At 39.1% G+C, this 26,818-nt stretch overlaps 1 long non-coding RNA gene across 1 annotated transcript in view; it reads left to right on the top strand.

Annotated features, from left to right (window-relative positions):
* Positions 1–21,263, top strand: part of LOC126176983 (uncharacterized) — a 95,681-nt gene extending 74,418 nt beyond the window's left edge. Inside the window, exons 2-3 of the long non-coding RNA XR_007535732.1 lie at positions 10,951–11,156; positions 20,294–21,263. This is a non-coding gene — a long non-coding RNA (uncharacterized LOC126176983). The remainder of the gene's footprint in view (positions 1–10,950; positions 11,157–20,293) is intronic.
* Positions 21,264–26,818: the final 5,555 nt, after the last annotated feature.

Here is a 26,818-nt window from a genome sequence, read left to right as displayed (position 1 = left end):
GGGGGCAGGAGGAGATAGAGAGAGAGGGAGAGGAGAAGATGGACATAGAAACAGGGAGGAGGTGATGGATACATAGAGGTAGGGCAGGAGGAGATGGAGAGAAATGGGGGAAAAGATGGACAGAGAGAAGAGGGATAAGGTGATTGATAAAGAGAGGGGTCAGGATGAGATGGAGAGACAGCGGGGAGGAGAAGATGGACAGAGAGAGGAGGAGGAGGAGGAGGTGATGGACAGAGACAGGGGGAAGGAGGCGGTTCTTCTCCACTACTAAACTTCTATTACTGGATCTCAGTATCTTACAAATGCCTTGTATTTATACTCATAAAACAGTGTGTTTTTATTCATTAAAAATATTTTTATAAAAAATAAGGACATCCGCCATAATCAGATCTGTTATTACACAGTGTTATCTATAATTGCCAATGCCTCTGACACATTATGTAGGGCACATGGGAGTTTTTCTATAAAAGAGGCTACCCAAAAACTTGAAGTTGAATAGAGAAGTATTCAGAGCAAACTTAAAAATGTTAATTGAGAAGGAGTGCTTCTATGCAATAGAAATTTTATGAATGATGTGTGAAATAAGGAAGTTAAATATTTTTTTAAATGTACCTTAAGTTTCCAGCTGATTAATTCATTGCTGCTACTGTGGTTCATGGTGTGGGTTCCTGTTGTCATGTCCTAATTCATGAACCACGGTCAACATATGAGTGGCCAAGTAAGTGGTCCTGACGGTCGGGATACCAGTTACTTTGGAATAAGGCTGGGCATCTCGGACATATTCTGAGTCATGGTCACCTTTGTGCTCAGACAGCAAAGACTACCAAATCCATCAGTTAGTCCCTCAGCCGTTAGGGGGGAAACTCAATGGGACCCGGGGCAAGTAAGGCTAGCAACCTGCTTCCCTGGTACTTTAAATATGATGCTGGCAACAATCAGAGCAAAATGCCTCGGACCTTTGGAGGTGACGGAGTCCCACCTATAATTGACAAACCAGGGACTCCTAAGATACGACTCGGCAAACGAATGGTAATGAGATGGCTACTCTGGGAAGAGGGTAGAGCTGGCAGAGGCTGCAAGTAAGATGGGGTTGGATGTTTTAGCTGTTAGTGACATTCGGGTAAGGGGTGAGAAAGAAGAGGATGTGGGAGAATACAAGGTCTACCTGTCAGGAGTCAAAGCAGAAATAGCACAGTGGGGTGTAGGGCTTTACATCAGGAAAGAAATGGAACCCAGCGCAGTTGCAATAAGGTATGTAAACGAACGACTGATGTGGATAGCTTTGACAGTGTCTAGCAAGAAAATTAGGATTGTGTCAGTATATTCACATTGTGAAGGGACAGATCAAGATAAGATGGATAGTTTTTATGATGTACTCAGTGATAAGATAAGATACTTTATTGTCACATAACATGTTTTTATACAATCATCTGATTGAGAACATTGGTGACTCGTCAGTCTTTAACCTAAGTTGTTACAGTATTTTATATACTAAAGGAAATACGTCATACATACGTTGCTTATTATAATAAAAATACAACATTATATTTTAAATCTTTTTGTAACTCATTGAATCATTACTATAGCCTTCACACACCTATATGAAGTATGCATGAATTGAACGGGATACAAACCGCCCTATAATTCTATATATAAACGTGAATATAGAGTGAACGTGTATACTTTGTATCTATATGGCTTCGAAAGTATACCATTTGTACTTGCATCTTTACTCCCTATTCCTATTTATAAATTCTTCTAAACTATAACATTGCTTTTTATTCATTTAGAAATTCTTCTGGATTATAATAACATTTGCTTTTTAGGTATGTGCCAATGGTCTGCAATGTGGATTCCCCAAATATTGACCTTATCTTATTTCTGATCTTCAGAGCCATGTAATATGGAGTATTTTCATATACTGTGAGTTGGTGACAAGGTAGCATGTATTTCAATTTATGTCTAGTTTCATAGGCATTTGTGAATGTATTTCCTTCAAACAGATGTGAGTTTTTCTGTTCAAAGAGAAGTATTTCATATATGAAGATGGAAGGGATTGTCATGAAGTCCAGGCTTTTGAATAGTGGTTTGCATGAATGTCTACTATTGGTTCCTGTCATTGCTCTGATTTTTTTTTTTTTTTTTTTTTAAGGAGGTTTGTCTTTTCAGCACCCCAAAATATTATTCCATATTTTATAAGTGTTAAAATACACGTGGTATACAGTTTTCTTCACTGTTAAATCCATTACTTTGTGTAGTACCCTCATTGCAGAAACTAAACTATTTAATCTCTTCAGTAAACTGTCCACAGGGTTGGTCCATTGCAAGTTTTTATTTAAAGTTATCCCAAGAAATTTTACAGAATCAACTGTGGTCAGTTCTTTACCTGAATATTCTATTTGGGATATACATTCAAGAGTTTGTTTGGTCCTGAAGTGTATGATTTGTGTTTTTTCAAGATTTAATTTCATAGCATTATTTTTTATCCATTGTTCAAGTTCTTGTAGAGTTTGGTTCGTGGTCCTTGCTAATTCGTCAGTGTTTTTGCAGCAGACTACACCAGTTGAGTCATCTGCGTAAAGTATTGTATCTGTATTTACTTTGCTAGACATGTCATTTATGTAATATAAGAACTGAAATGGTCCTAATATCGAACCCTGGGGCACGCCTGCTTGAATTTCTTTCCAGCTAGAGTAAGTTTTCTCTCCCTTTTGATGTATCACCACCCTTTGGTATCTGTTTTTGAGATAAGATGAAAACCATCTTATGGATTTTCCATGGAAGCCATAGGTACCCAATTTTTGGAGCACTAGCTTATGATTTACTGTGTCAAATGCCTTTGAGAGGTCACAGAAAATACCAGATACACTTTGTTTTATATCTTCAAATTTAACACATTTTTCGGACAACACAACACACATATAAGTCACTGAGTAAGTTGACCTGTGTACAAGTCGGCATTCGATTAAACACTGAGTCTCAGTCTAGCGGCCGCTGCTCGGCTGGCCACTTAGGTGGCGCAGCTGCTGCCTGGCTGGCAGACAGCGCCGCACGTAGAGGACGTGCGTAATTGTGCGGCGGCACTTTGAATAATCGGTGAGTTACAACACTTTTCCCCCCTTTGAAATTGTTGCACTGGTCTTGATGGAGGTGTCCTGGAGATGGCTAACGTCCATAGGCGTTGTTTGACTCGCCGTAAAGTCTCGAGGAGGAGGCTTCCCGTACGGACGGAAATGTACCCGATGATAACGGGTCGAGATGACAGGAGACGTAGGGGCTGAATCTGCTGGGGCCCCCTGCACCAATCTGCCTGTTGCGGCAAGTCCAGTTGATATGACAGGAGACATGGGCGATGTGTCGGCGTCTGTTGGAGGAGGAGGCGAGTAGATGTACTCTGACGGAGGACGGTCCTCCGGTTCCTGCATGGGCACGTCTCCTGGTGGCGTCCGTTCTGGTGCTGGCATTGCGATGACGGTGAGAGGGCTGCGTTGTGAGTATTGAGAGATGCCAAGATCCCGAGCATCAGGTAGAGCCAAAGGTGGTGTGGCGGCATTCGGAACAGGCGTTGCTGGCACCCGAGGCCGAAGCTGGTCCGAATGATGCACTGCAACACCCGCGTCCGTCTGGATTTCATACAGGCGTCTGCCACGGTGTCGTAAGATGCGGCCTGGGCTCCATTTTGGCCGCCTGCCATATCCCCGTAACCAGACGAGGTCGTCGGCGGTGAACCGGCCAATTGAAGGCACCCGCGGCCGTGAGGTGGGAGGCCCCAGAAGATGAAGTAGTGTGCAAGGCTGTTGGCCATGTAAGAGCTCAGCCAGGCTGTGATCGCCCATGGGGGTGAAACAGTAAGACGCCAGAACTGGAGAAGCGTGTCATCAGCAGCAGAAGAAGTCAGAAGTTTCCACATCTGAGCCTTAAATGTGCGGACCAGTCGTTCAGCCTCACCGTTGGATTGTGGATGGAACGGCGGGGCCGTGACATGCGTAACGCCGTGACGAGCACAAAAATCCGCAAAGTCGGAAGAGGCAAATTGCGGACCATTATCAGTAACAAGAGTAGAGGGGAAGCCTTCCAAAGAAAAAATGCGGGCGAGAGCACTGGTGGTTGCCGCGGTGGTAGGTGACGTGCAACGGACAATGAAAGGAAAGTTAGAATAGGCGTCAATTACGAGGAGCCAATAAGTACCTATAAAGGGTCCCGCAAAGTCAGCATGAATGCGCTCCCAGGGCTTCTCAGGCGAAGGCCACGGCGACAAAGATGACTTCGGGGCAGCAGCCTGTGACGCACAAGGGCCGCAGGCAGCGACCATGTGTGCGATGTCAGAGTCGATGCCAGGCCAGTACACATGACGGCGTGCCAGAGATTTTGTGCGAGACACACCCCAGTGCCCCTGGTGAAGGAGGCGCAAGACCGAAGCACTCAAAGACGCAGGTACCACAACACGCGGCGAAGCATTGTCAGTGGAGAGGAGGATAACACCATCCCTAGCCGTGAGGCGGTAGCGCAAAGTGTAGTAGTTCCGCAACGGATCAGAAGTCTTAGCGGACGGGCGATCTGGCCAACCCTTCTGAATACAGCGTAAAACCCGGGAGAGGGTAGGGTCAGAACCCGTAGCAGCCGCCAGCCTGTCCCCAGTGATGGGGAACCCGTCCACAACCCGCTGCTCGGCAACATCCAGGTGGAAACACAGAAGTTCGTCCCTATCGAATGCCTGATCAGGACCCATGGGAAGGCGAGACAAAGCATCAGCATTCGCATGTTGAGCTGTTGGCCGGAAATGAATCTCATAATTGAAACGGGACAAGTAAAGAGCCCAACGCTGGAGTCGGTGTGCAGCCTTTTCGGGAAGTGACGTTGATGGATGAAACAAGGAAACAAGTGGTTTGTGATCCGTAACAAGATGAAATTTTGAGCCATAGAGAAAAACACCAAACTTATGAAGAGCATAAATGATGGCCAAAGCTTCTTTCTCAATTTGAGAATACTTTTGTTGGGCATCCGTGAGCGTTTTGGAGGCATAAGCGATGGGTTGTTCCGAACCGTCAGAAAAACGGTGCGCAAGGACTGCACCGACCCCGTATTGAGAGGTGTCTGTGGCAAGAACAAGATGTTGGCCAGGTCGATAAGTAGCCAGGCTCGGGGCCTGTTTCAGCATAGTCTTTAATTTCCGGAAAGCCGCGTCACATGACGCGGACCAGTGAAAAGGCACGTTTTTATGCAACAGGCTATGCAACGGCTGAGCCACCGACGCCGCAGACGGTAAAAACTTGTGATAGTATGCTATTTTCCCCAAGAAAGCCTGCAGTTCCTTAACAGATGTAGGGCGAGGAAGGCCATCGATCGCAACAACAGTGTGTTGAAGCGGACGAATACCATCCCGAGAGAGTTGAAACCCCAAGTACGTGATAGATGCCTGAAAAAATTGTGATTTCTGAAGATTACACTTAAGACCGGTAGTCTGTAAGACATTAAAAAGTGTGTGGAGATTTTGAAGATGTTCTTCAGTGGTGGAGCCAGTGACAACAATGTCGTCCATGTAATTGATACACCCCGGGACAGGGAGCAATAATTGTTCCAAGAATCGCTGAAAGAGAGCAGGGGTGCTAGCAACCCCGAATGGCAAGCGTTGGTATTGATAGAGGCCGAAAGGCGTGTTAAGGACCAGAAACTGCCGGGAAGCAGCGTCGGGAGGAAGTTGATGATAAGCTTCCGACAGGTCAATTTTAGGAAAATACTGTCCTCCAGCGAGTTTAGTGAACAGTTCTTCAGGACAGGGCATAGGATAAGTGTCGATGAGGCATTGAGCATTTACAGTGGCTTTGAAATCGCCACAGAGACGAATATCACCATTGGGCTTTGCAACTACAATGACAGGAGAGGACCACTCACTGGAAGTGACAGGAAGCAAGACCCCTGAAGCAGTGAGACGATCCAACTCCCATTTTACCCGATCATGAAGGGCCACAGGAATGGGCCGAGCCCGAAAAAACTTAGGCTGAGCAGTGGGTTTGAGCATGATATGAGCTTCAAAGTTGTTTGCACGGCCTAACCCAGGAGAAAAAAGGGACGAAAATGTCGTCGACAAGGAATCCAGTTGAGCATAAAGAATAGCATCAGAGACAATATTGACAGAGTCATCTATGGAGAACCCAAAAACGCGAAAGGCATCGAAACCAAAAAGATTTTCTGCGTTGCTCTGGTCGACCACAAATATGGGAATATGGCGAACAATGGATTTGTAAGATACCTCAGCATTAAACTGTCCCAAGAGAGAAATCTTCTGTTTATTGTGCGTCCGTAATTGCCGAGCGACAGGGGACAGGAGTGGAGAGCCCAGCTGAAGATACGTCTGAGAATTAATTATAGTGGCAGCAGAACCGGTATCCACTTGCATGCGAACATCTCGACCAAGGATTTGGACAGTGAGGAATAACTTCCCTGAAAGGGAAGAAGTGCAATTGACAGACAACACAGAATCAGAATCAGCATCATGTTCATGAACATCATGTATGCGGTTGGATTTACAAACGGAAGACACATGACCTTTCTTTTTGCAATTGTGACACACAGCCCAACGTTGGGGACAATCCTCGCGTGAATGTTTCATAAAACACTGCGGACATGAAGGAAGTTGCCTGGGATTTTGCTGCAGTTTCTTAGTGGGTTGTTTACGGCTAGGCTGCGGCTGCGCGTGGGAGCGTACTGCGGCCACGTCGGCCGGCGGGGACGCACCGCACGCGTCGTCAACAGTGCACAGAGGTTGTATTTCCCCGACGTCACCCCACGCCTCTATTTGCGCCCCAGCGGCGCGAGAAATTTCAAAAGACTGCGCAATGGAGAGAACTTCATCGAGAGTCGGATTCGCCAACTGAAGGGCACGTTGCCGAACTTCTTTGTCGGGCGCCGACCGGATAATAGCATCCCTTACCATGGAATCGGCATAGGATTCTTTGTGAACGTGGGCCTATATGTTTTGTCTATGTATGGCAATGACATAAAAAGTGCTGAGTGATCAGATATTCCTAAGTCTAATACATGTTTTTGTGTATTCCCATAATTTTTGCTGCTCACTATATTATCAATGCTTGTGGCAGAAGTGGCTGTTACCCTGCTGTACTCAGTAAAATTTAGTGTTAAGCCATTTGTAGCCAACAAATCCTTCAGGGTGGTCACAAATCTGTTTTCGTCTCTTATATCTATATTAAAATCAGAACAAATTACAATCTTTTTATATGGTTTCCCTACCTGCAACCTACTTAGCAGAGTTTCAAATTTATCTAGAAATGCCCTAGTAGCCCAATATTCCAGGACATGATATATGCTTATGATTAGTAAACTGTATTCAGACAGCTCAATGCAACAGCTTTCGAATACCTGTTCCTCATTTAAACAATCAAATGTCGTTTTGGCTTCGAAGTTTTGTGTCTGTTCAACTAATATACATGATCCCCAATATCCCCTTTTTCTGCAAAAACTTGATGCTAACTTGTACCCTGAGAGTGAATTTAGTAGCTTGACATTGTCCCATTTAAGCCAATGTTCATTCCAACATGACTTTTACAGAGTTAATTTGCCCTAAGAGTATTTCTAAGTCATATAGTTTGTTCATCATTTCTCCCGACATACCACCTTTGTTTAAGTGCATTATGAAGCTATTTTTACTGACTAAAGAATTTACAGTATCTATTAAACTGTCGGCAAAGTTTACACCAATGTGAATTTTTACTGCAAATTTACGGTCCCTCGCTTTGTTAGTTCTTTTGGACCTAATTCCATAGGAATTGGTCCGCCGTATTAGTTTCCCTGTGAAGGGATGATGTAGTTGTTAGAGTAAAGGACAAGGATAGTGTTCTGCTCATGGGTGATTTTAATGCCAGGATTGGAAATCGAACAGAAGGGTATGAAAAGGTTATGGGTGAATTTGGAGAGGATGTGGAGTCCAACACGAACGGGAAACAACTCTTGGATTTCTGTGCCAGTATGGGCTTAGTAATCACAAACTCCTTTTTTAAACATAAGAACATTTACCGGTATACTTGGGAAGGCAGGGGAACCAGATCTGTCATTGACTATATAATAACAGATCAGGAATTCAGGAAGGCTGTGAGGGACACACGTGTATTCAGGGGATTCTTTGAGGACACTGATCACTATTTAATCTGCAGTGAAATTGGTATTGTGAGGTTGAAAGCGCAGGAGGTCAGGTCCATATGTAAGAGGATAAGAGTGGAGAAACTTCAGGATAAGGAAATCAGGCACAAGTACATAACAGTGATCTCAGAAAGGTAGCAGTTAGTTGAATGTAGTCAATTACAGTCATTGAAAAGGGATGGACAAGGTACAGGGACACAGTACCAGAAGTGGCTAAAGAATGTCTTGGAACAGTAGTGTGTAAAGGTAGGATGAAGCAAACAGCTTGGTGGAATGACACAGTCAAGGAAGCCTGTAAAAGGAAAAAGAAGGCATATCAAAAATGGCTACATACTAGAACTCAGGTAGCCAGAGAAAGTTATGTTGAAGAAAGAAACAAAGCCAAACAGATAATTGCAGCATCCAAAAAGAAATCTTGGGAAGAATTTGGAAACAGGTTGGAGACTTTGGGTCAAGCTGCTGGAAAACCATTCTGGAGTGTGATTAACAGTCTTCGAAAGGGAGGTAAGAAGGAAATGACAAGTATTTTGGACAGGTCAGGAAAACTGCTGGTGAATCCTGTTGATGCCTTGGTCAGATGGAGGGAATATTTTGAAGAGTTGCTCGATGTAGGTGAAAATACGATCAGTAATGTTTCAGATTTTGATGTACAATGGGATAGGAATGATGATGGAAATAGGATCACATTTGAGGAAGCGGAGAAAATGGTCAATAGATTGCAGTGCAATAAAGCGGCTGGGGCGGATGAAATTAAGTCGGGACTCATCAAATACAGTGGAATGTCAGATCTTAAATGGCTACATAGGATAATTGAAATGGCGTGGGAGTTGGGACAGGTTCCATCAGACAGGACGAAAGCAGTAATCACACAAATCTTTAAAAATGGAAACAGAAAAGATTATAACAACTACAGAGGTATCTCTTTAATCAGCGTTGTGGGTAAAATCTTCTCAGATATTGTTAAAAGGAAAGTGCAGGTATTAGTTGAGGACAAATTGGATGAAAATCAGTGTGGGTTTAGACCTCTTAGAGGTTGTCAGGACCAGATCTTTAGCTTACGGCAAATTATGGAGAAGTGTTACGAGAGGAACAGGGAATTGTATTGGGTTCCTAGGAGGAAGTTATTGTCTGTTCTACGAGATTATGGAATAGGAGGCAAACTTTTGCAAGCAATTAAAGGTCTTTATATAGATAGTCAGGCAGCAGTTAGAGTTGACGGTAAATTGAGTTCATGGTTCAGAGTAGTTTCAGGGGTAAGACAAGGCTGCAACCTGTCTCCACTGTTGTTTATATTATTTATGGATCATATGTTGAAAACAAGAGACTGGCTGGGTGAGATTAAGTTATGTGAACACAAAATAAGCAGTCTCACATATGACTTAGTTGTTAGATCAGAAATGTAAGGACTATGGCATGAAGATTAGCATCTCCAAAACGAAAGTAATGTCAGTGGGAATGAGATATAAACGGATTGAGTGCCAAATAGGAGGAACAAAGTTAAAACAGGTGGATGGTTTCAAGTACTTAGGATGCATATTCTCACAGGATGGCAACATAGTGAAAGAACTGGAAGTGAAGTGTAGCAAAGCTAATGCAGTGAGCACTCAGCTACGATCTACTCTCTTCTGCAAGAAGGAAGTCAGTACCAAGACTAAGTTATCTGTGCACCGTTCAGTCTTTCAACCAACTTTGTTGTATGGGAGTGAAAGCTGGGTGGATTCAGGCTACCTTATCAATAAGGTTGAGGTTACGGATATGAAAGTAGCTAGGATGATTGCAGGCACTAGTAGATGGGAACAATGGCAGGAGGGTGTCCACAATGAGGAAATCAAAGAAAAACTGGGAATGAACTCTATAGATGTAGCAGTCAGGGCGAACAGGCTTAGATGGTGGGATCATGTTACACGCATGGGAGAAGCAAGGTTACCCAAGAGACTCATGGGTTCAGCAGTAGAGGGTAGGAGGAGTCGGGGTAGACCAAGAAGGTACCTGGATTCGTTTAAGAATGATTTTGAAGTAATAGGCTTAACATCAGAAGAGGCACCAATATTAGCACTGAATAGGGGATCATGGAGGAATTTTATAAGGGGGACTATGCTCCAGACTGTACGCTGAAAGGCATAATCAGTCTTAAATGATGATGATGATGTTACTTTTCTATTATGAATCTCAAAGAATCAGTTAAATAAATGTTTTAATAAATAATGTAATTTTTTAGCTGATTTATTTCATACCACAAATATAACTGTGGTTTTTGTTATTATGACTTAAAATATTTATACAAATTATTACTATGACTTGTCCATATCCATCTGTAATAGCACAGCAAAATTTCTAAGATCAATAAAAATCTAATCAAATCAGATCTCATTAATGACAGGCAACCTGTGCTGTTTATTAATGTTAACTGTCCATACTTTATTTATACTTAAAAAATTAATATTATTAATAAGTAGATGAAATGCCACTGTTCTGAAAAAGTTGCTCTTAGAGCAACATAGAACAAATCATAATTTAATACTTTGAACTTATTTATGTAACACAATCAACATTTTGTTATTCAGTATGGAGAGTTTCTACACTTAGACAGAAATTTACAACATATTATGAGACACCCGTCACTGTTGTTCAACAAGCAGACAAAATTTAGTGCAACTTTTGGCTCATATTCATGGAGTTTTATCTGTACTGCTTCCAGGGATGAGAAAGATATCACTGTAACCCTTTTATATTTTAAGCTGTAATTATGTTTTACTGCTTTTAAGCTTGTATTCTGATTCCAATATTAATTTTCAGATCCATTTTTTTGCTCTTCCTGCGGGCGTTCCTACTCAGCAAAATGTAGCCTGTCCAGACATCAACGATTCGAGTGTGATGTTATTCCTCAATTTGCTTGCACCTTATGTACTAAGAAGTTCAAGCACAGACATCATCTGCTCAGGCATATAACTTTTTATCACAGGTATAAGGGGCCTGATCTTTACAGTTAGCTGGTGAAAACAGTTAAGTAACTTTACAGTGTTGTTATGTAATTTTTTGAATTTTTGCATGGGTTATCCATGTGTCCATTATATACAAGCTTTTTATATGCTGTTAAAATTAATGGTACCATAATGCATCATAGCAGTTTGTATGCAATGTCCTCTGCCTGCTTCAGCAATTTATGTTTTGCTCCTTATTGACTGCATTTTATCTTTCTTCAGAAAAATTTGCTTTTGAAGCTGGAGTTATAAACAACCAAATACCCATGCATTAAACTTACTTGTACAGACACTGCATGCACCACTGACAGACATTAGTTTCAAAACTACAACCCGTAATGAAATTTAAAAAATTATCAGGTTACTAAGAAAATAGTAATTATACCAGCTGTAATGGTGTTACTAACAGAACATTAACATCCTGCACAGACCTGACAAGATTACCCTCAAGCTATCTTTGTAATCTATCAATGAATCAGGGCATATTTCTTGGCTGACTAAAATATGCTGTAACACCCATCTACAAATCTTGAGATAAGCAAACTATTTCTAATTACAAACTTGTATCAATCCTTCCAATAATTTTAAAAGTGTGTCAAGAAGTGAGTCATTTAACTAGGCAGAGCTAGTTAACTGCTAATCAGTTTGGATTTTGTAAATGATTCTCCACAGAGAATGCGATACAAGACTTCGTTAATGAGGTGTTAGTGGAGCTAAATGGGAAAAACTGTTCTGATGGTATGTCTGTGACCTTGTCAAAGCCTTTGATTGTGTGGATCACAAAATTTTAGCTGGCAAACTGAAGTATTATGGCATTAATGGACCCCTGTTGCATTGGTGTAATCCAGCTTCCATAAAAGAAAGCAGAGCGTCTGATTAAAAGGCTGTGTCTCAGGAATAAATCTAACCTCATAGTTGGGGAACATAATGTGGAATGTCACAAGGATTGGTTTTAGGTCCTCTCTCATTTCTAACTTACAGAAATGATCTTTCAATAACTTTAAAGGGTAGTTTAAAAGCTGTAATGTTTCCTGATGACACAAGCAAACTAATCAAGGGTCCAAACTCAACCTCAGCAGACACAGCTTTGATGATAGCAAAAAACAGCTACAAGTTATTTGTTTCATACAGTTTGAGAATTAATTTCAAAAGGACTGATATTACACAGTATCAAACAATAAATTATGATCTGTTAGCACCATACGTAGACTTTAATGGTCACACACTGAATAACACGCAATGTGTACAATTCCCTGGAGTCCATCTGAATAACAAGTTAAAATGGTGTCAACACATAAATAACATAATCAAGCAGCTCATTTCAGCATGTTATGTACCAAGAAGCATTTGTAATTGTGTTGACCTAATAACAAGAGTGTTGGCTTTGTTTTGCATTTATCACTCCCTGTTTTACAGAATTATCTTCTGGAGCAGTGCACCTAAAATAAAGAAAGTGTTTATTCGGCAGAAGTGAGCAATGAGGTTATTGTGTAAAGTAGAAAACTGTACATCTTGCAAAAGCCTTTTTAAACATCTTGAAATTCTTAAGTCACTACTAAGTACATTTACACCGTAATGGTTTTGGTTTGTGATAGTAAAAGTCAGTTTCCATTGAATTGTGATATACACAGTCACAATACAAGACACAAAAATAATTTTCCTTATAATTGGCCGCTTTCTCCAGGGTTCAAAATGGAATATGTATTCTGTCTGTAAAATCTTCAACATGCTCTTGTCTAACATAAAGTAAGAAATTGGAAATCCCTACCAGTTCAAAAGAGAATTAAAAACATACCTCATGAGCCACTCTTTTCACAAATTATTTTCATAACTAGATTCAGGGGTTAAGATGTTCTGCGGTCTACTAGGCAAGCAGCAGTGTTTGTTTAAAAGCTGTATGACAAGTAGTAATGTACTTTAAATAGAACTCAATATTTACACATATAGTGAAATAGTTTCTTTGGAAAATACCATTGTAATCAAGTAAATGTTGAGCTACTAACAGCAGATGTACAACAGCTATACAGCAAAACTGAGAAGGCAGCAATTTATTTTTCTAGGTATCAGATTTATTATTACTTTACATAATTAGGGTGGATTTCGATGGCTTAAGCATGAATATAACTAAGCAAAACAGTGATAGTTTGTTCTTTATACAGTATATATATTAAGTTTTTATGATTGCCTTGTCTTACGTTAATGTGTACCTTCACTTATTCCACATCCTTGAAGGTTCTCCTTCTTCATGATATCTGTGGACCATGATGAATGAATGAATGTCTGGATGAAGAGAAAGAAGTGTGCAATAAGAGTATTTTGTAAAGTTGATAACTGAACATCTTCCAGAAGCCTTTAGAGATACCTGAATTCTTATACATAGTTGGAAATACATACACTTTCTAATGGTACAAGGTTTGGAAAAATGAATAGTAGGATTTCACTTATATACTACAGCACCCCACTTATGCCTGTGGGAAATAAGTATGCTCATACTGTGTTAAAGAAGGACTGCCATTTGTAATTATGGCCTTGTGGAGTTCACAGCATCAACCATTTACTGCCGAGGCATATTTCAAAAATAATGTGTCTCCCATCGCAGTTCAGATACTCTTTCATCACCATTTTCAGTTGAAATGACATAATAAAGTCCCAGATCACTGCATGATTGTGTGGTGGGTGCAAGTCAAGACTGGTGTATCTTGTGCAAAGAAGAAAAGTCCAGGGAGATGAAGGACACAACAGACTGCAGAATGAGTGGAGGAAGCAGGTCAAGCACTCATCCAAAATCCTCACCTTTCTTCTGCCAGATGAGCCTTATTGCTAACAGTATTAACAATGACATGTGGTTCCAATGTGATGGGGCAACATGTCATGTGGCCTGCCAGCCCACAAACATCTTCCAGTTTCACATTCCTGGTCAATTAATTTCCAGATTTGGGGCATTCATTGGCCAGCACAGTTGCCCAATGTGACTGTCCCTAATTTATTGTGGGGATATTTGAAGAATTAAATGTATGCCACACATCCTCATGGTGTGGTTGAACTCAATGGAAGGATACATACAGCTGTGGAGGGAATCCCATTGAACACACTGAGTGATTGAAGCTTTTGTTCACTACCTGGAGGAAAGCGCAGAACATAATGTTGACCATCTGTATGGTGCTATATTCAAAACCAATTAAAGGACGTATGTGATGCAATGGTGGTTTGATAAGTCTTGTAAAAAAGTGAGAAAATATGTTTGTTTCATAAACAACTTGGCTTACTTCTCAACACAGTCTCCTTTGAGAGATATACAGTTGGTCCAGCAATCCTCCAGCTTTTTTATCCGATCAGAAAAATAGATTCTGTCAGACTCTGCAAAGTACTCATTGACTGCAACTATCATTTCCTCATTTGATAAAAATTTGTTCCAGCAAGCCAAATTTTCATGCTAGCAAACAGGAAGAAGTCACTTGGGGTTACGTCTGGTAAATAGAGTGGATGAGGAACCAAGTCAGAATCCAAGCATGTACTTTTGCCATTGTTGTCACTGATGTGCAGGATGGTGCATTATTCTTGTGAAACAGCACTTTTTTGCATGCCAAGCTCGGTCTTTTTTCAGCCTATGCAAGTTTCAGATGATCCAAAAATGAAGCATAATAGGCACCAGTAATGGTTCTGCCTTTTTCCAAGTAATCTATGATGGTTATTCCTTAGGAATCCCAAAAACCAGTGGCCATCATCATACCAGGTGACAAAATGGTCTTCGCCTTCTTCGGTGCACTTTCACCAGTCTTTGTCTATTGTTTGGACTGCTGGTTTTGACTCTGCTGTGTAATGATGGATCCAGGTCACAAATCGGTGCAAAATGTCTTGCATATTGCCATTAACAATCGCCAGACTTCTGTTGAAATTTTGTGCCAGATACGCTTTTGGTTGACAGTGAGCAATTGCAGCATCCACCTTGCACAAAACTTCTTCATAGCCAATTCTCTGTGCAGGATATTATACAGACACTCAGTTGACATGCCTACAGTCTCAGCAATCTCAAAAAATTTTATTCAGTAGTCTTGCATTACCTTATCATGGATTTTGTCAACAGTTTCCGTTGTGTGACCTCAATTGAACAGCTGGAACACAATTTGTCTTTGGTGCTCGTCAAACCATGTTTAGATTCATTAATCTAAAAGTAAATGTTCTTCAATGATGATTCAGGGTCTCTATGAAGGTTATTCAATTCTGTTTTTGTTTGTACAACAGTCCAACTTTTCAAATGATAATGTTTAGTTGCAGCATGAAACTCGCTTTTCTCCATTTTAAATTGCAGTCAATACATTGACCAGTTCAGATGGCTGCCAACAATGAACTGTGCACTGTTGAAATTATTTATACAATCCTTGGAATAACCAAGCATATCAAGTATGAAGGTGCAACAAAAATGTTCTGTTCTTTCGTGAAAATTTACCAGACTTATAAACCGCCCTTGTATATAATGGCATATATTTTTCTTTGTTTTCCATGTGTGTTTCAATAAATTTGTCAGTTTGTTTCAAAATTTTGGTATTTTTGTTTCCTATTGTTTATTGCATTGGACCCTTTTATGTGTAGATAGCAAGAACAGTGAATTTAGGACAAACTCTGCCATTCACAACAACAAAATTAGAAGTAAAAATAGTTTTCTAATTTGAATGTATTTTTTTATTTGAATTTATTTATTCATCCAGTATATCTCTACAGATTGTCAGATGTCATTTGCATGACACACACACACACACACACACACACACACACACACTGGGTTACATATGGCTTCAACAATTATTTTAGTAGTACAATAAATTCATTATATTTGATCTTGCTTTTTTGCATGATGCATTTCTCTTAGGCTATGCATCACTCTCTAGGGTACATCATGGACTTGTATACTGCGCAAAAGTCTGTAACGGGTTGCTGGTTTATGTCGGGCAATAAATTGAAAATCCCCAGCTATTGAAAAACAAAGTAAAATAAAACATCATTAACCATTCCTACAGCAAAGGACTTGGAAGAGCAGTTGAACAGAATGGACAGTGTCTTGAAAGGAGAATATAAGATGAACATCAACAAAAGCAAAACGAGGATAATGGAATATAGTCGAATTAAGCCGGGTGATGCTGAGGGAATTAGATTAGGAAATGAGACATTTAAAGTAGTAAAGGAGTTTTGCTATTTGGGGAGCAAAATAACTGATGATGGTCTAAGTAGAGAGGATATAAAACGTAGACTGGCAGTGGCAAGGAAAGCATTTCTGAAGAATAGAAATTTGTTGCCATCGAGTATAGATTTAGGTGTAAGGAAGTCGTTTCTGAAAGTACAGGGTTATTACAAATGATTGAAGCGATTTCACAGTTCTACAATAACTTTATTATCTGAGATATTTTCACAATGCTTTGCACACCCACACAAAAACTCAAAAAAATTTTTTAGGCAATCACAAATGTTCGATATGTGCCCCTTTAGTGATTCGGCAGACATCAAGCCAATAATCAAATTCCTCCCACACTCGGCGCAGCATGTCCCCATCAATGAGTTGGAAAGCATCGTTGATGCGAGCTCGCAGTTCTGGCACGTTTCTTGGTAGAGGAGGTTTAAACACTGAATCTTTCACATAACCCCACTGAAAGAAATCGCATGGGGTTAAGTCGGGAGAGTGTGGAGGCCATGACATGAATTGCTGATCATGATCTCCACCACGACCGATCCATCGGTTTTCCAATCTCCTGTTTAAGAAATGCCGAACATCATGATGGAAGTGCGGTGGAGCACCATCCTGTTGAAAGATGAAGTCGGCGCTGTCGGTCTCCAGTTGTGGCATGAGCCAATTTTCCAGCATGTCCAGATACACGTGTCCTGTAACGTTTTTTTTGCAGAAGAAAAAGGGGCCGTAAACTTTAAACCGTGAGATTGCACAAAACACGTTAACTTTTGGTGAATTGCGAATTTGCTGCACGAATGCATAAGGATTCTCTACCGACCAGATTCGCACATTGTGTCTGTTCACTTCACCATTAAGAAAAAATGTTGCTTCATCACTGAAAACAAGTTTCGCACTGAACGCATCCTCTTCCATGAGCTGTTGCAACTGCGCCGAAAATTCAAGGCGTTTGACTTTGTCATCGGGTGTCAGGGCTTGTAGAAATTGTAAACGGTAAGGCTTCTGCTTTAGCCTTTTCCATAAGATTTTCCAAACCGTCGGCTGTGGTACGTTTAGCTCCCTGCTTGCTTTATTCGTCGATTTCCGCAGTCTACGCGTGAAACTTGCCCGCACGCGTTCAACCATTTCTTTGCTCACTGCAGGCCGACCCGTTGATTTCCCCTTACGGAGGCATCCAGAAGCTTTAAACTGCGCATACCATCGCCGAAAGGAGTTAGCAGTTGGTGGATCTTTGTTGAACTTCATCCTGAAGTGTCGTTGCACTGTTATGACTGACTGATGTGAGTGCATTTCAAGCACGACATACGCTTTCTCGGCTCCTGTCACCATTTTCTCTCACTGTGCTCTCGAGCACTCTGGCGGCAGAAACCTGAAGTGCGGCTTCAGTCGAACAACACTTTATGAGTTTTTCTATGTATCTATAGTGTGTCGTGACCATACGTCAATAAATGGAGCTACAGTGAATTTATGAAATCGCTTCAATCATTTGTAATAGCCCTGTATTTGTATGGAGTGTAGCCATGTATGGAAGTGAAACATGGACGATAAATAGTTTGGACAAGAAGAGAATAGAAACTTTCGAAATGTGGTGCTACAGAAGAATGCTGAAGATTAGATGGGTAGATCACATAACTAATGAGGATGTATTGAATAGAATTGAGGAGAAGAGGAGTTTGTGGCACAACTTGACTAGGAGAAGGATCAGTTGGTAGGACATGTTCTGAGGCATCGAGGGATCAGCAATTTAGTATTGGAGGGTAGCATGGAGGGTAAAAATCGTAGAGGGAGACCAAGAGATGAATACACTAAGCAGATTCAGAAGGATGTAGGTTGCAGTAGATACTGGGAGATGAAGAAGCTTGCACAGGATAGAGTAGCATGGAGAACTGCATCAAACCAGTCTCAGGACTGAAGACCACAACAACAACAAACAACAACATCATACATCAATAAGTTCAGTCATATGTAAAGAGTAACTGTAGGAACCATCTAGCCTCAATCTATATTTGCACACTCTCCTTGAGTATGTACACACACAGTCACAATGACCAAGGGTACCCAAAACAGAGTTAAGTATGAGTTTGCTCACAACAAAAATTCCAATGTGATGCAATAATGCAGTACTCAGAATAATTTCAGGTAATCAGAGACATAAATAGCTTTGAATGATAACATAATCAAGTAGCTTGAGGACCAAAATCAGTGTGTGAAATCAGGAATGTATGCATCTTGTTATACAGTCTATACTCATAAATGTCTTCCACACTATTTGCCAATTTCTCATACAGATTAACTTATGTACATAGAGGCCTAGAAGATTCATTTACAATTGATAAAAAAATGCACACTGAGTGTTGAAATAAGAAAATTCATTGAAATGTATGGCTGCTAACCTAATAGTGCTTAATTTTATCAGATTCTGAGCATTATTTACAACTCAATTCATAGAATGCACTCTTGAACTTTTTAAGTTCACATACCAGATCACCAGTCACAGAACATCAACCTTTCACAGCATTATTTAAAGTTACATAATGTATTGGGAAGTTAGTCCCCCTGCTCGAAAAACATATTTTTATGTGGAATAACGCTGTCCATAGCGGTGATGATTTTTCTAAACAAATAGTTGCATGAATTCTTCATATAGGGTAATTTCTTGGCTAGCAATTTACAAATTTCAGTCACAACACTGATGTAATTGACAGATGCTTGAGTACATTACCCAGCATGTATGATCTCTTGTAAGTCAACTGGACTAGCAAAGGTGTACCCATACAGGAGTGTGGGAGTGGATCCACCCACATTTTTCAGTTTCCTCCCTAGATTTCTCATCACACACTCCAATGATAGGTTACTTCCTGTCTAACTTTCATATCAAATTCTGAAACATTGTTTTGTGTACTAAGTATGCTGCTCAATACCCCCCTGGCATCACATGGCATATGTTTTGCCTATCTATATTGAAAAAATAAGTATACAGGGTTTATGTAAGAATGGTTTAAAAACTGTTCACACATGAAACTTTAATAAACAGAGCTAAATGCAATGAAAAAATGAACTAGTAAGGTGATATACACAGATATACTAAGATACTATTCCTAATTTTTATGGTACATATGAATAAAACAAGTCTTAACTTAGTTTACCGCAATACCCGTGACTTTACCCAAAATAGTTCTCTGCAGAGCACATAGGAATAATAATAATATTTAACACTAATACTTTGAGTTAAGAAAATTTAGTACTAGATGTTAAACGACATTGTCCCTTTTCAAAATTGTAAAAGGATCTACTCATTTAGTCACATGGCATATATGTATCAAATTCTAAAGCACAAACCTAATACAAAACAGAATTATATAGTTGTATGAAATCTGCAAATATAGTGTGGCATAGATTTAAACTCAGTCAATACATAATACAGAATTTCAGAAATCACGTGATCTTATATACTACATTCCTGACAAACAAAACTGAATTATATAAGTGTATGAACCTGGAGATATAGTGTATATTTTCTTCCAGACTGTGGGTCACTGTGCATCAGTGTATAAAGGTCTTTTCTTCTACATTAAAAGTTAACAGTACCTGAGTTTTTACCAATTTGCTTTGCTTACCAGTAGCTCTTCTTATCTTTACACAGGCAATGGACATTTCCATAAAATTCTTACTTTACTTGATCTTGTCTCTAAATTGTTCAGATGTACCACAAATCAGGCTACCTGTATCAATCAGTTACCTTCCCACTGATCAATCTTAATTTTAATGTAAGGACACCCAAAATCTGAAACATTCTCTCTGTTGTCAGACACTTCATGCAAAAGATCACTTTCAGTTTCATCAAATGCTACATCCACACTGTCTTCATAAGGTTTTATTAATTTTACAGGTATCATAGCATTACTTTGGTTAGTCACATTTTCAGGTAAAAATTGAATGCAATGAATAGATTCCATGGCATAACTAACATCACTTGTTACAGAAGGAGCTGAGGGGACGTAATCTGAAGATGTCGTGGTGATAAAGATATAGGGATAAAACGTGAGGTGTTCAACGGGCTAAAATCACCTTCATCATAAAAGGAAAATGATGATAAAAAGAAGGAAGATGAACGGCCTGACCAACTGCACTCGCCAATCAGCACACGCATGTGAAAATCCACAGATCATCAGATTTACAAGTATGAAGAACAAATTAAAGGTGTGAAACCTTCAAAAATTTTCTGTTTCTTAGTAGGAGTTGGTCGTTAAGGATATTGTCTTTAGCATGTTGCAGATGCTTAAAGATCTGCATTTCTTCCAAAACATCCAGTTTTAAGCCCTTAACCTCGGCATGAAGTAACTCGATATTAACTGGAGGACTCGGCACATGAGCCGTTTGCACAAGGTGTTCCGCATAAGTAGAACCCTTAGTACCGTCACCGCTTCTAGTAGGAATATGCTCTTTATACCTGAGACCCAGAGCTTGTCCCATTTTCTTGACAAATGAATTTCTATAATTTCTAGTAGTTTAGATTATTATTTTATAAATGAATCCAGAAAAGTGTGTCAAATATTTAATAATTTCAAATGATTGTATCTGTACATTCAGAGCTAGCGCATATTGATTGTAGCAACAAAAATAAAGTAGCTATTTTTCATAAATTTTAGCTTGAAATATAACATATTGTGTTTAAAATTATATGAAACTTTTCAGAAAAGGAGCTTAGATAATATTGACCTATTCAAAATTCAAAAAATTTTTCTGGCATCGACTACTACTGATCAGGAAAAGTAATGCTAGACGAGGATGTCACTTTACGAACATAAAAAAAATGTCACACCCAAACATTGTTATGATAGGCACAGGCCTTCTTTGTTCATTGTGTTACACTGTTCCTATGAAGAAGCAGAAGTGTAACAAGTCAAAAGAGAAGTTTAATCTGTACACTACAGTAACAATAAACTATGATGTATAATACAAGTTATGCATAAGTCTGCTAAATCTAACCTAAAAAATCAGAAGGAACGCTCGTATTTAGGAAAAAAGAAAAGAACTACTGCTTCTAAGAGCAAAACATGATGAACTGAGTTCCTTGGTTATTTTGTCTGTGTATTGTTATTTGTTTGGTGCCCAAGAAATTTTATGCAGTGTTTCTATTAGTGTACGACCATTAATGTCTGCTTTTGATGCTAGCAGATCATTTTTGCTCACTTAAATTGCCCAATATGAGTCTCTGTGATCTTAAGACTGCTGTGAACCAGTTATGGGCCTATTCGGCTATCATCTTTGTTATGTCTGGTAATACCGATAGAATAGAATACTGATTCACCTTTAAATATGTTTACATGCAATCTGTGTCATAAAGTTTATATACATCTGTAGTTAGTTTTTAACAGCATTCTTACGTGGCACCTTGCCTAATTAAGTTGTAATTATGTTACTAGAAAGTGTTAACCTAGCTTATCACCTTTGTAATGTACATTGTTATAGAAGCTTACATTTGTTTTCAAATTTAATACATTATGCCTAGCTTTTTACTTTTTTAATGCATACTGCTATAGAAGCTTACCTTTGTTTATGTATTTAATATTGTATGCCATGATGAATCAATGTATCACATTAATAATTTTATAAAATATTACAATTATTATTTTATATAGGTACTTCAGAATCAGAATTCTAAGTCATCTGTTACACATTCATGAGATTCCTTCACTATATAAAATGCTTTACCATTTACCCTTTTTGTTACTATGTTTTTGAATTTACTCAAAGGCACTAAGTGGGCATTTCCAGGTAGTTTGTTAAAATATGTTAAGACCAAGATATTTATTATGTTGTTAGCCTTTGCTAGTCTTGCCTATGGTTTGTCAGCTATGTCAGCTGTATGTCCATTACATGTATTATGGTGATGTATTGTCATCATAATGTCAAAATTACACATGTTTTCTTTAGTATACTCTAGGCAACTATAAACATACATACTGGAGTTTTGATCCTTGATTAGTGTGTTCACGTCAACAAAGATATTATGATTATCGAATTGTCCTCTTTTTTTTACTTTACCACACTATTAATTTACTTGTAATGAGAGATAAGTAGTTATCAAACATGTTACAAAGTCATGTAATGTTAAGTGGGTTTACAATGAGTCAGGGTCATTTAAGGTAGAAGCTGAGAGAAAGGATAGCTAAAATTTGCGACCAGAGTATCATTTATCATGAGCAAAGAGTTTTATTTAACACAAAAGACTAACAGTAATCAGTGTCGTAAAGGACCAGCAGTACAGTAACAGTCTTCAACATGTCATAAAAATGCAAAAACAGTGCATTATGTTCAAGAAATTCAAAATTCCAGACCAAAGCAAAGACAATTTGAAGCACTGACAATGTAGACTTCCCCATCATATTAACCGATGAGATTACTGTTGGTTCTGCAGCTGTATCATACAGCCATTTAAACACAACATTTCCATAGCCCATCTGGCTACCACTGCTGGTGACAACATTGTTAGCTAATCTTGCTGGAACTGATTCATATCATGAGCAGTGACCCTTTTATACATTGTATATCTGTAATTGGATAGATAAAAAATCTACTCACCAAGGGCGGTAGGAGAACGCATATATTAAAAAAGGTTTTAGGTATGCAAGCTTTCAGAGCCAATGGCTCCTTCTTCCAGAAGAAGCGTTGAAGGGGCAAAAAAAGGGGTGAACAAAAAGGACTGGAGTGGTTTAGGAAAAGAGGCAGAGTTTGGAAAAGTCACCCAGAACCTCGGGTCAGGGGAGGTGTACTGGCTGGGATGAGTTCTTTTATACACTGTGGCAGAAATCATAAATAATATCAATATTTGAAAGAATAAAGTCTAAGCTGTTTACTGTGAACTGTTTTAAGCCTGTTCTGTTATTCTTCTGACTGTGTCTGGTATGATGGTATTGCAATTGCAGTTTGAAGTCACGCATAAAGTATGCGAGCAATATTATTAATCCAGAAAACATCTACAATGCTGACTGATTGCTTATAACAGATTTTGGGAGATCCATAAAACAGAGTGTCTGATGATGGGCCATGCCCAAAATGTGTAGTAAAGAGTTTTCATTCAGTACAACATTTCTATGGAACACCCAAGATATATTATTAGTGACCAATCATTACTGTACATGTTTATTGCTATGGATGTGTTCAGAAATGTCATCAATATATTTGTGCCTTCAGCAGATGTCACGGTTTACTCCAATGTCCCAGGGAAATAATTTATGTTTGTCAAGAACTGGGTTGTGTGATGCACTGATTGTTTTGTGAAACCATATTTAATTGTTAATATTTGCAGCCATTCTTTCTCCTTTGCTACTTCGACTGTGTTTATCATGTAGACTAGAATAAATATCTTTTGCAACCGATGTTTATAAGTGGTTTGTATTTGAGGTGATCTGAGGAGTCTACACAAAGTGACTCTCAGCACTTTGGACTAGCTGTCACATTTGAATATTTCCATTTTATTGTAGACACTTTTTTGTACTGGTAAAACCATATGGTAAATAAAAAGATATAATTATTGTTTTCAACCAAACATGTTTCACCTCTATCATCATTAGTGGTGTTTATGTCTCCTCCTCTTTTCATGTGCCCATAGGCTCTTGTGTATGCACTAGTTGAACACAATGTAAGTTTACAGCTAACTGTATGTTACAATTTGGTATTTCACTGGTATTAAAAAAATGCAACCAAATTATTTCAATTACAGAAGAAAACAGTGAAGATAATATGCAGCATGGCACCCACAGCTCATTATAGATCTAGTTTCAGAAAATTAAAGATTATGGTTCTGCCATCATTACACAGTTCATCTTGCAATGTGTTATGCACATCAGTAACATCTATTGTAGATACCAGCAACATGATAGGCACCGTAAACACAGTATCAGAAATAATCATGACCTGCTTTCATTCCACTGTAAGTATAAAAACAACACAGAAGTACTTTACAAAAAAATCAGTAACGCTCTTCAGTTTCATACCTCATTGTATATGGGTGCTACGTAATGAAAAATTCGTAAGAAAAACCAAGGAATTTCTGTTAGAACTGAGTCTTTATAAAGTTGATAAATTTTTAATGGAAGCCAAGATATTTATCTTTTAACATATTTATTTTTGAATTCGTATAATATGGATGTAATAACTCAGCAAAAATTAACATAGCCTGTACTTTATTTGAATATTGTAGATATTTTATATGAGTAATGTACTGACATTCGGCATTCATAATGACACAATAATTAATAATTTTTTTATTTGTATGGTATGTAGGCAGATGCCATTGTGTTCTCTACAATAATAATAAAATTTGGTTCAGTGAATGAACTAACAATGATTAGTGCACAACTGCAAGCATATTAAGTTCAGTACTGAGTATTCAAGAATGTCAGCAAAAACTTCAAGCTATTAAAGGTACAGATAGGAATACTCACCATATAGGGGAGATGCTGATTCGCAGGTAGGCAAAATAAAAAGACTGATGGAAAATGAGCTTTCGGCCAATAAGGCCTTTGTCAAAAACAGACAAAACACCCACACATACACAGATGTGTGTGTCTGTGTGTGTGTGTGTGTGTGTGTGTGTGTGTGTGTGTGTGAGCATGTGCGGGCGTTGTATATTTTTAACAAAAGCTCAGTTTCCGACAGTCTTTTCATTGTGGCTTTCTGCGACTCAGCATCTCTGCTATATGGTGAGGAGTAACTGTCCTTTTCATACTATTGTTACATTCCATCCTGGATTTTCCATTGTTTGATTTGACAGATAGGAATAGACAAGTGTCCAAAAAAGTGAATATAAAAGCACCTAGCTTTTTTTTAAATAATGTTGTTATAAAAAGTTTGCATCTTAAAAATGGGGCTAGAAGCAATTAACTTCAAGTCTCACCACTTTTGTGAATTGATTTTATAGTTATATGCTAATTAAAAGGCCATTCTTTTTTTGCACCACTGGAGGAAAAAATCATTAGCAAAAGGACAAGGTGATCGACTTACCTTCTCAATAGCTGACAGAGAATCCTAATAGTCCAAGTCATCCAGTATCCTTGCTCATGCACACTGTATCTGTGTCTATACCAGCTAGAGGGGAGCCATTAGCAGGCTACTGTCCTTAATCTTATAGCTGATCTAACCTTTCAAATTCCTTTGGTCTTATAACAGAACTGTGTTATATATTTCAGTATTATCAGTGATAAGATTCAGTGATAAGAACAGTCTACTGAGTGCAGAATGTGGGAAGAGAATAAACCAAAGACAGACAAATGTGGCAAGAAACAGATAAATAAACTTAACACTAGGAAAAGGGGGGGGGGGGGGGGGGGAATTGGAGAACTACATAGCAGGCTAATTGAAGGAATTCTGCGCCTTTGAAAAAAATGATAAGTGATGGACAAATCAAGGATTATACAAGAAGCAGACTACCACAGATAAAGACAGAATCTCCCTCAAACAGAAGTTTACTTGCTCAAACATGAGTGTTAATCTGAGAAAAATATTCCTGAGACTGTACATCTGAAGCACAGTATTATAGGGAAGTAAATCACAATTTGTCAGAAAACTGAAAAAGAAGAGGCTCAAGGTGTTTCAAATATGCTGTTACAGAAGGATAATGAAAACTCAGTGACTGATAAGATAAGAAATGAGAAGGTTTTCCATAGAATTGACGAAGGGTGGAATATGTGGGAAAGACTAACTAGAAGAAGAGACAAACAGTGGAAACTCCAGATTGGAATATCAACAATATTAGGAGAAAGATAGATTATTACTCACTGCATTCCATTTGGAGCTGCCAGTGGTAGTGGTCATGTATGCATGAGGTGTGTTTGCTTGTACGCATGTGTGTGTGTGTGTGTGTGTGTTTTCTTTTCGGAAGAAGGCTTTGGCCAAAATCTGTAATGTGTAACAAGTCTTATTGGTGATCCTATCTGCAGCTCAACTGGTTGCTTTATTTTGATCACCAACTTTCTCCTCGGAACGCGAAAATATTTTGTTGATGCAACCTACATAGGGAGAAACAATCATCATACTAAAATAAGGGAAAGATGTAAGTGTTTGCTTTTTCTGCACGCCATTGGAGATTGAAATAATAGAAAATTATTGTGGAGGTGGTTTGATGAACCCTCTGCCATGCACTTAAATATGATTTGCAGTGTATCCATGTAGATGTAGATGTAGATATTTACAGTGAGTAGCAATCTGTCCTTTTCTTCATATTGTAGAAGACGAGATAGGTGGATAGTCATGTGTTAAGACATCAGGGAATCCACTCCATGGTACTAGAAGGTGCCATCAAGGAGAAAGAGGAGGAGAAGAAAGGGGGGAGGAGGAGGGAGGGAAGCATAAGGCATAGATGTTGATTACTACCCACCCAGAAGGAAAGACAGGTCAACAGCAGCATCAAAATAATATGCTAAGAATACTAGCCACTCTTCCTGACACATAAAATTATCCTGGACTGGAAAGTGCTAAAGGTTGTGTTGATTTTGAAACATTA

This window comes from Schistocerca cancellata, chromosome 3 (assembly GCF_023864275.1).
Source record: "Schistocerca cancellata isolate TAMUIC-IGC-003103 chromosome 3, iqSchCanc2.1, whole genome shotgun sequence".
NCBI lineage: Eukaryota > Metazoa > Arthropoda > Insecta > Orthoptera > Acrididae > Schistocerca > Schistocerca cancellata.
The sequence above is the reverse complement of the archived record's forward strand: the minus strand, read 5'-3'. Positions and strand labels throughout refer to the sequence as shown.